General features: G+C 47.7%; 1 non-coding gene across 1 annotated transcript; it reads right to left on the reverse strand.

Annotated features, from left to right (window-relative positions):
* Positions 1-447: 447 nt before the first annotated feature.
* Positions 448-519, reverse strand: trnam-cau (transfer RNA methionine (anticodon CAU)). Its single transcript has one exon. It is a non-coding gene; the product is annotated as a tRNA-Met (tRNA).
* Between the last annotated feature and the right edge of the window lie 9,211 nt (positions 520-9,730).

The following is a 9,730-nucleotide window of genomic DNA, read 5'->3' on the forward strand; positions in this document are numbered from 1 at the left end:
TAAATAATTTATTTGTAAAATAATGCTTAATAACGGACTCCAACATCATGTTAAACACTGAAATCAGGCCATATGGCTGTTGCCCCCTTCCATTCTTCGAAAGGTGGAGGGAGAGTTTCAATTTTCCACTTTCCAGAAACATTTCTGAATCTAGTGATTCTTGAAAGGACGCAACTAATGCTTCCACCATCTGTTCCGATACCTCTTTCATATCTCTGCAATGAAGCCCATCCGGCCCAGATGATTCCGCTTCCCCAGCGCGTTTGCCTGTTCAGTTATGGGAAGCGACGGGACGACACAAAGTGACTGGAGCGTCGAGGCGAGGAATAGGTGGATCCGCGGGACAAAAATTGTTCAAAAGACTGGGGAATGTATCGCCCCATGATTAACTCGGTTGTGTGATACAGATGCAGACACGGTGTCTCTGGCCATGGAGAACAACGATTATAGCAGAGGATGGTTTCGATCCATCGACCTCTGGGTTATGGGCCCAGCACGCTTCCGCTGCGCCACTCTGCTACAGGGAATATTAAATATTTTGAACTGTGAATGTTGCGCGATGTTTTCTGCATGTATGTATGCGTTTATGCCTGTGGCTGTATATGTCTGTGTCCGTATATGTCTGGGTCCATTCAGTCTTTTTCCCGTATTCATAGAAACATAGAAAATAGGTGCAGGAGTAGGCCCTTCGAGCCTGCACCGCCATTTGTTATGGTCATGGCTGATCCTCCAACTCAGAACCCCGCCCCAGCCTTCCCTCCATACCCCCTGACCCCGGGAGCCACATGGGCCATATCTAACTCCCTCTTAAATATAGCCAATGAACTGTCCTCAACTGTTTCCCGTGGCAGAGAATTCCACAGATTCACCACTCTCTGTGTGAAGAAGTTTTTTCCTAATCTCGGTCCTAAAAAGCTTCTCCTCTATCCTCAAACTGTGGCCCCTCGTTCTGGACTTCCCCAACATCGGGAACAATCTTCCTGCATCTAGCCTGCCCAATCTCTTTAGGATCTTATACGTTTCAATCAGATCCCCCCTCAATCTTCTAAATTCCAACGAGTACAAGCCCAGTTCATCTAGTCTTTCTTCATATGAAAGTGCTGCCATCCCAGGAATCAATCTGGTGAGCCTTCTTTGTTTGAGTATTCATACTCAAACGTACTTCATTTTCTTTGTTTATTCCCTGTTTCTCCTCTTTCTCTTTTTCTCCACCTTTCTTTCTTGCTTCCCTACTTTCTGGCCCACCCAGTTATTATCTTCGTGCCTTTTATGTTCTGTCCCGTCTTGCACCTCGTTCCCGATATTTCACCCGTGAACACGAGGAATTCTGCAGACACTGTAAATTCAAGCAACACACATCAAAGTTGCTGGTGAATGCAGCAGGCCAGGCAGCATCTCTAGGAAGAGGTACAGTCGACATTTCGTCCGTGAAATGTGTTTTACTTTATTTAATTGTCCAGACGGACAATTCATCCCACTGGTAAGCTCATTTTTAATAAATAGGACGTTTTCAGCCGAGGTGCCATTAACTTCCTAATCCTGTCCTGATGATTGAATGAATGTCGGAGTTCCTTCAGTGTTGAACCAGCAGTTCACCTTGTGAAGCGGAACTCGCGACATTGATGTACTGCAAGCACTCACCTCAAATGCAGCAATTCCTCCACCAGGATTAAGATTGGTGTCATGTTCAGACCATCACGGCCGGACCAGTTCGTGACAGATAGGGAGATGTGAAGGACTTGCCACGCGGGGCGGTTTTTCCATATCACCACCGAAGCTTTGTAACTGATGCAGTAAGGGTCGGGTTTTAATTCTCCCACGCGGGACAGTTTAAGGTCAGGCTGACAGTTGCTTATTCCCTGGCCTGCTGAGTTACTCCAGTATTTTGTGTATGTTGCTCGGAATTTCGCCATCTGGGATTTCCCGCGGATTTTTCAATTCACGGTCACCAGCCTGGAGACGCGAGTGGTTGAATCCGGGGCTAAATATATACGAGAATGGGATCACTCACTGAAATATACCCATGTGGTAAAATGTACGTGAAATCCTCTTTCTGAGTCGCTGATCACAAAGAGCGAACATCGGACGGCAGAAAACAAGTCGGCGGGGACTATTCAGCGCCTCCAGCCTGCTCCGCCATTCAATCCGATCCTGCTTCGATTTCTCGAACTTCGACACTGTCCTCCCCAACCCCTTCCTCGCCTTCACCCTTCCTCTTCTCCTTTTCCTCCCTCACCCTATATGCTTGCTTGCCCATAGCCTCACTTGGGATCTTCTCCTCCATTGTTTTCTTCCATGGGCTTCTGTCCTCTCCTATCAGACCTCCCCCCGCCCCCCAACTCCACCACCACCGCTTTTCCAGCCCTGTATCTCTTTCGACAATCAGTTTCCCAACTCTTTACTTCACCCCTCCTCCTCCATGTTTCACCTATCACCGGACTTCTCCCTTTCCCCCCTCCACCTCTTAATTCTACTCCTCATCTTTCTGTTCTCCAGTCCTGCTGAAGGGTGTCGTCCCTAAACGTCGGCTTTACTCTTTCCCAGAGCTGCTGCCTGACCTGCTGAGTTCCTCCAGCATTGTGTGTGTGTTAATCCGTGTGTTCCATCTCACTTGCCAAACCGATGAATCTGCATCCTCATAACATCTCCACAGATCTTTGATTAGATATTCTACGAAATACTTATATTGAAAAGATAAAATTGAAATTTATTAATTGAACAAGAGCTCTTAGCACACACCAAAACAAGCCACAGATAATGTAATTTAAGGGCCTTTTCTGATTGAAGAAATCGGCCCTCTCCCACACACACACACACACACACACACACACACAGTTAAATACAGAAAGCGCGGTGGCTGGAAAACTGAAGTAGTAAATTTGACAACACGGTGGGGATATTGAACAAGAATAGACCTGGAAATATCTCAGAGGAATTGTCTAAATATTAGTTGTATGTGGGCATTAATAAATAAGCCATGGTCATAACTTCCTGGCAGCTTGGTATGCATCTGGAGAGACGGCGCTATCGGAGACAATGTTTCAAAATCGACACCAACGGAGGCAGCTCTCGAAACATTTCGAGGTAGTTAAGCTATCACTGAAGTGGAGTTATGGGAGTGAGTTGGCAAACTCAGCACAAGAAATGACAGAAGTGAGAAGGGAATCTGTATGAAAATCCAAGTGACAGCAGAGTGCGGATGGTGAAGGATGCTGGAGTATCAGCGAGGGAAGGATGAGGGAGGAAATATAAATTCCTCAGTGTTATCATTTCAGATGATTTGTCCTCGGCCGGCACATACGTCCCATTACAAATAAGGCACGGCGGCACCTCTACCTATCATCTAAAAATTTGACAGAATTCAAATTTATGGAGCGTATGTTGACTGGTGGCATGAGGACCTGACATTGACCGCCAATGTCCTTGTATGGAAAAGCCCAAAAAAAGTAATGGATAGAGCCCAGTCCATCACAGGAAAAGCCCTCCCCACCGCTGAACACACCTACACGTAATGCTGCTCCCCGACCGTGCAGGTCATGCTCACTTCTTGCTGTTGCCATCAATAGGTCCATTACCGCTCAACCAGCAGACTCTTGAAGAAGAATGGATAACATCATTTACCCCAACATTGAACTGTACCCACAACCCATAGACTCACCATTTCACGTTCTTGGCATTTATTGATTATTTGTTTATTATTAATATTTTGTTTGGACTTTCTTGTAATTGTGTAGTTTGTAGTCTTTTGCAGATTGTTCGTTTGCTATCTTTGTGAGGAGCATAGAAACACAGAAAACCTATAGCACATACCACAAAGCTGGGCCGAATATGTCCTTACATTAGAAGTTAGTAAGGGTTACACAGCGCCCTCTTTTCTCTGAACTCCATGTTGAGTGCGGTCTTTCATCGATGCTCTTGTGTTTCGTTGTATTTACTGTCGATGTTCAATGGTGACGTGTATATACTTCGGTAATAAATTTAGTTTAATCCTGCAACTTTGAACTTTAGGGATAGGAATCCATCGGGTGATACGCGTATGCTGTTGCACACAGTTGGCCAGGAGGCGAACAGTTTGGAGGAAACACGCAACTTTATTCTCTGGAACTTGATTGTGACAGAGGACTGCACTGAACGGAATGCATTATCTCCGGATATAGAAGAAAGGAATCTGTGGAATTCATTGCTGTGCAAACAAGTAATTTGGTACATTAAAAGCGGAGGCTCCGAAGCTAAAGTTACTGGGTATTTTTAAAGCGGACGTAAGTAGGTTCTTAAATATTAAGAGTGTCACACATTATTTGAAGACCGCAGGAGAATAGGGTTGTCAGGTATCATAAACCAGCCATGACCGAATGGAGGAGCAGACTCCATGGGCCCAGTCACATAACACTGCTCCTGTGTCAGATGCTGTTATTGACTGATAGCATTGATTCTGAGATATTAATATGGATTACTGTGTCCAATTGTTCAAAGAAGATTTAATCAGATTAATCAACTGCAGTTATGAAACTGCTTAAATTTTACTTCGAAGTAAACTTTGCACTATATCAGAGACTGACAGGTACAGAATGAACCCCACACTCTCACACTTTACCAGAGACCGACAGTTACAGATTGAACCTCACACCCTCAAACTCTATCAGCGACTGACAGACGGAGAATGAACCGCATACTCTCACACTACACTGAATGTGCCACACACTAACATACTGTACCAGAAATTGACAAGTACAGAATGAACCCCACACTCTCACACTATACCAGAAACTGACAGGTGCAGAATGAATCCCACACTCTCACGCTGTACCAGAGACTGACAGGTACAGAATGAACCCCACACTCTCACACTGTACCAGAAACTGACAGGTGCAGAATGAACCCCACACTCTCACACTGTACCAGAGACTGACAGGTACAGAATGAACCCCACACTCTCACACTGTACCAGAGACTGACAGGTGCAGAATGAACCCCACACTCTCACACTGTACCAGAGACTGACAGGTACAGAATGAACCCCACACTCTCACACTGTACCAGAGACTGACAGGTGCAGAATGAACCCCACACTCTCACACTGTACCAGAGACTGACAGGTGCAGAATGAACCCCACAGTCTCACACTGTGCCAGAGACTGACAGGTACAGAATGAACCCCACACTCTCACGGTGTACCAGAGACTGACAGGTGCAGAATGAACCCACACTCTCACAGTGTACCAGAGACTGACAGGTGCAGAATGAACCCTACTGTCACAACCACGGATTCGGCAGTGCAGTAGATACGGCAATTGTGCTTGAGAATTTCCACGTGTCATTTAAGTATTATTTAATCATGATAGTATTTAACTCCATACTTGTCATCGTAGTACTTGTCGAGACTTGGAAGGAGCACAGCAACGCTTCACTCCCTGTTTGCCTTCGGCATTTTCCTTGAGTTATTGGAGTTTCAAGTCAGCTAACTTTGAAGACTAGCGATATTCGTTTAATTCGCTTTGCTTTTCAGTCGCAGTGTAGGCTTCGATTCCCATTTGAGAGTTTTAGTTAATGGTCCTATTTGGCCAAGTGTTTATTGTTTATTTTCCCTCCAACACTGTTCGCAATAAAGTTTCTGAACGATCGACCTGCTTCAGTGTCTCCTACTCCGCACTTGGACCATATCGGAACCTGGTAACAGCAAGTCTCGACCACACACAAAGATGGATGCAGCAGAGAAAGAGCAGATGACCTTGGTCGGGAGATACATTGTTCAGGTAGGAGACAAGTTACAGGCAATGGAATCGGTTCTCAGTGAAGTTACGGAGGCAAGGAGGCAGAAAACAGTCCAGTCCTGATAACAGGCCAAGCCCAGTCTCACATGGAAGAACAGGCATCGTCCCTAGCCGCAACTGTTCAACAGCTCATCACAGACAATCGGACTCGTTGTCTGCGATTTCCACACACGATCGCCGTCCACGAACTTACTGTGAACAGCCAGACATTAACGTTCTCGGTAGCTCTTTTCAGCAGCATCAGGCCGCGTCAGTCCCAGTCCCAGTATCTCGCAGGTACTCCTTTTCTGCTGTCAGTACAACCTCTGCTATTAATGCTCCCAATCCTGCGTCCGGACCAGACCGACTCCCACGACAGTTCAGGAACCGAGTATTCAACCGAGATATTCTGGTAATCCCGATGGTTGCAGGAATTTTATTACCCAGTGCGAACTGACATTCCAAAAATAACCTGGTCGTTTTGGTAATGATGCGCGAAAATTGGCGTACATGGTCAATCTTCTTGACGGACCTCCACTCAGTCTATACAACGTTTTACAGGAGCAAGGATACTCCGCAGCCCAGTCGTTCCGACATTTCGTGGCACCGTTAAAGAGGGTTTTAGATCTTCCAGCACTATGTCAGATGGCTGCCCGCCGATTCTTGGACCTGTGCCAAGGCAGAGGAACAGTGAGAGCCAACGCAATCAAATCCCGCACCCTTGCAGTATAGACAGGTTGGAATGAAAGTTCTCTTATCACTGCCTCCCAGCGGAAACTGAACGCAGGATTCCGTCAGGAAATCGCCGTCCGGGACGAGCGGGATAATTTGGATGAAATTATTAGTCTGGCTCTTCGAGTACACGACAGGGTTACTGAAAGGCGCAGGACAGGAAAGTTTCAAACGTCCTAGGCGGCGCCTGGTCACTGTATTCCTTCGCCCTCTCTCCCTCCCTCACCACTCAGCACCCAACCCATGGAGGAGCCCATGTAAGTGGGGCGCATGCGCCTGTCTCAGGAGGCATGAGAGCGGCACTGGAGAACGGATTCCTGCCTCTATTTTTGTGATTCAGGACATTTCCGGGCGACATGTTCCAAGCGTCCAGTAAAAGAGAAACCCGTCAGAAGGGAGGGGAATCCTGACGAGTCGGTTTTCTCTTCAGTCAGCTTCCCCTGATTCTAATGTTCGCAGCTTCCTTGTCGTTCAGGTCTCAGATCCATGAACTTACGGCTCTGGTGCAGCCAGGAATCTCATGGATCTCTCTCTCTTGCTCAAAGATGGGTTGTTTCAACTCAGGAATTAGGAGAAAAGTTCAACGTCAAGGAGCTGGACCGTCGATCTCCGGGAGCCGGCGATATCCACATTTCCACCCAACCCCTCCCAATGGTAGTCGATAGCAAGCATCATGAAGAAGTATCTTTCTATCTGGTTAATTCACCTGAACTGTCACTGGTACTTCGTCTCACCTCGTTATCCCGAAATAACCCACGGATCGATTGGACTCTGAAGGTACTCCAAGAGTGGGGACCGGCATGCGTGCCTACCTGTATGGGCCCAGCTCAAGCTCTGTTCCACTAATCCTCTCCTGTGTCAGCTAGGGATGTAGACCTGTCTGGGATTCCGGCTGAATATGTGGATCTCCTTGCGGTTTTCAGTAAAAGAAAGACCACCACCCTTCCCCGACACCGGCCATAGGACAGTGCCATAGACCTCCTACCTGGCACTACTCCTCCCCGGAGCTGGCACCTTTCCCTCTCTCGTCCTGAAAGTGTGGCCATCGAGGAATACATTAAAGAGGCATTGAGCATGGGGCTTATCCGACAGTCAACCTCGCCGCAAGAGCGGTCTTCATTCTTGTGAGCAAAGAAAGAAGGCAAGCTCCATCCCTGCATCAATTATCGGCCCCTGAACAACATCATTGTGAAGAACCGCTGCCCTCTTCCCTTGCTGTCGTCTGATTTTGAACATCTTCATGAAGCAAATATATTTTCCAAAATTGTTTTGCGTAATGCTTATAATCTGATTCGCATAAGAAGGGATGAGTAGAAAATGGCTTTCTTCTCCTGTAATGACAACTATTAATACCGAGTTGATGCCTTTTGGTCTGGCTAACGCCCCCGCTCTATTCTAGGCCTTGGTTAACGATGTGTTCAGGGACATGTTGAACCAGTTTGTGATCGTATATTTAGATGACGTCCTAATCTATCTCCGTCTCATCAGGGACATGTCCAGCATGTCCGGAGAGTACTCAGACGCCTTCTTGAAAACGACCTCTACGCAAAGCCTGAAAGATGTGAATTCTATAAGGACCATGTGCCGTTTTGGGGCCATATACTTACCCCATCCAGTGTGCAAATGGACCCTAGTAAAGATCAGGCAGTTTCAGAGAGGCCCAAACCGCCTACAGTCAAACAGACATAGGGCTTCATGGAGTTTGCGATGTGTTTTCGCCGTTTCATACGGAAATTCAGCTCTATCGCTGCTCCAATTAATGCACTCACAAGAAGACCTTGTCAGGATTCCATTGTATGACGATGCGGACCAAGCACATCGAGCGCTAAAGCGACGTATAACCGCTGCCCCGCTGCTGCAACACCCAGACCCATCTCAGCCATTCATTGTCGAGGTTGATGCTTCCGATGTCGGCATTGGAGCTGTCCTGTCTCCGCGCTCGTCTGCGGATAGTCGGCTGCACCCTTGTGCTTTTATTTCCCGTCTCTTGACTCAGGCCAAGAGGAATTACGACGTTGGGAACAGGGAGCTTCTGGCCGTCAAGGAGACCCTGGAGGAATGTAGACACGGGCTGAGGGGGCAGAGCATCCATTCGCTGTCTGGACACATCACAAGAACCTCTTCTATATTTTGGATGCTAAGAGACTTAACCCTCGTCAAGCCCGGTGGGATCTCCTCTTTATGCGTTTCAATTTCATCCTCATTTATTATCCCCGCAGCAAGAATGTAAAGGCCGACGCTCTCTCCCGGTAGTTCGACGATTCTGATGACAATGCCGATCCAGAGCCCATTCTTCCTCGCTCGTGTATTGCTGCTCCGGTGATCTGGAGAATAGAGCAGAGGTGAAGGCCGCCCAAAAATCAGATCCAGGGCCAGATGCAGGACCTCCAATAGAAGCTGTTTGTCCTTGCTGCGGGGCGTTCCAAAGTGTTGGAATAGAGGTCACTCCTCTCGTTTGGCTGGACATCCAGGAATTCAACGGACTCAGGAGTTTGTAAAGAGACAATGTTGGTGACCATCTATGTTCCAGGATGTCCACAACTTTGTATCTGCCTGTCCCACATGCGCTGGGAACAAGACATCACGCCAGAGTCCTGCGGGTCTCTTATGTCTACTACTGTGCCTCGCCGCCCCTGGTTCTACCTCTCAGTAGATTTCATCACTGTTCTGCCCTCATCTAATGGATACACCAACATTTTGGTCGTTGTTGATCGGTTTTCCAAGGCTGCCCATTTCATTGCTCTCCCAAAACTCCCATCGGCTCGTGAGACTGCCATGCTCATGGTTCAACATGTGTTCAGGCTCCATGGCATTCTTCAAGCCATAGTGTCTGATCGTGGACTACAGTTCACTTCCCGCGCTCTCGGAGAAGCCACCACCAGCCTCTAGGCTGGCTTCCACCACCAATCTAATGGCCAAACTGAGAGAGTGGGCCAGGAGTTGGAGACAACCTTGCGCTGTCTCTCCTCTTCTAACCACACGTCCGGGAGCTCGCAATAGGTATGGGCAGAGATCGCCCACAATAACGTCCAGTCGTCCTCCACCGTTATGTCTCCGTTTGATTGCCAGAAGGGATTCCAACCCCAGCTTTTCCCTGATTAGGAGATCTACGTAGGAGTTCCTGCTACTGAACAGCTAATCCAGCGCTACAAGCGCACCTGGAGTCGAGTCACGGCTTCTTTGCTGCGCGCCCTGAAAGCGTATCCCGGCAGGCTGATCGGCACCGACGACGGGTAAGAACATTCAAG

The sequence above is a fragment of the Mobula hypostoma genome (genome assembly GCF_963921235.1).
Source record: "Mobula hypostoma chromosome 30 unlocalized genomic scaffold, sMobHyp1.1 SUPER_30_unloc_1, whole genome shotgun sequence".
Lineage (NCBI taxonomy): Eukaryota > Metazoa > Chordata > Chondrichthyes > Myliobatiformes > Myliobatidae > Mobula > Mobula hypostoma.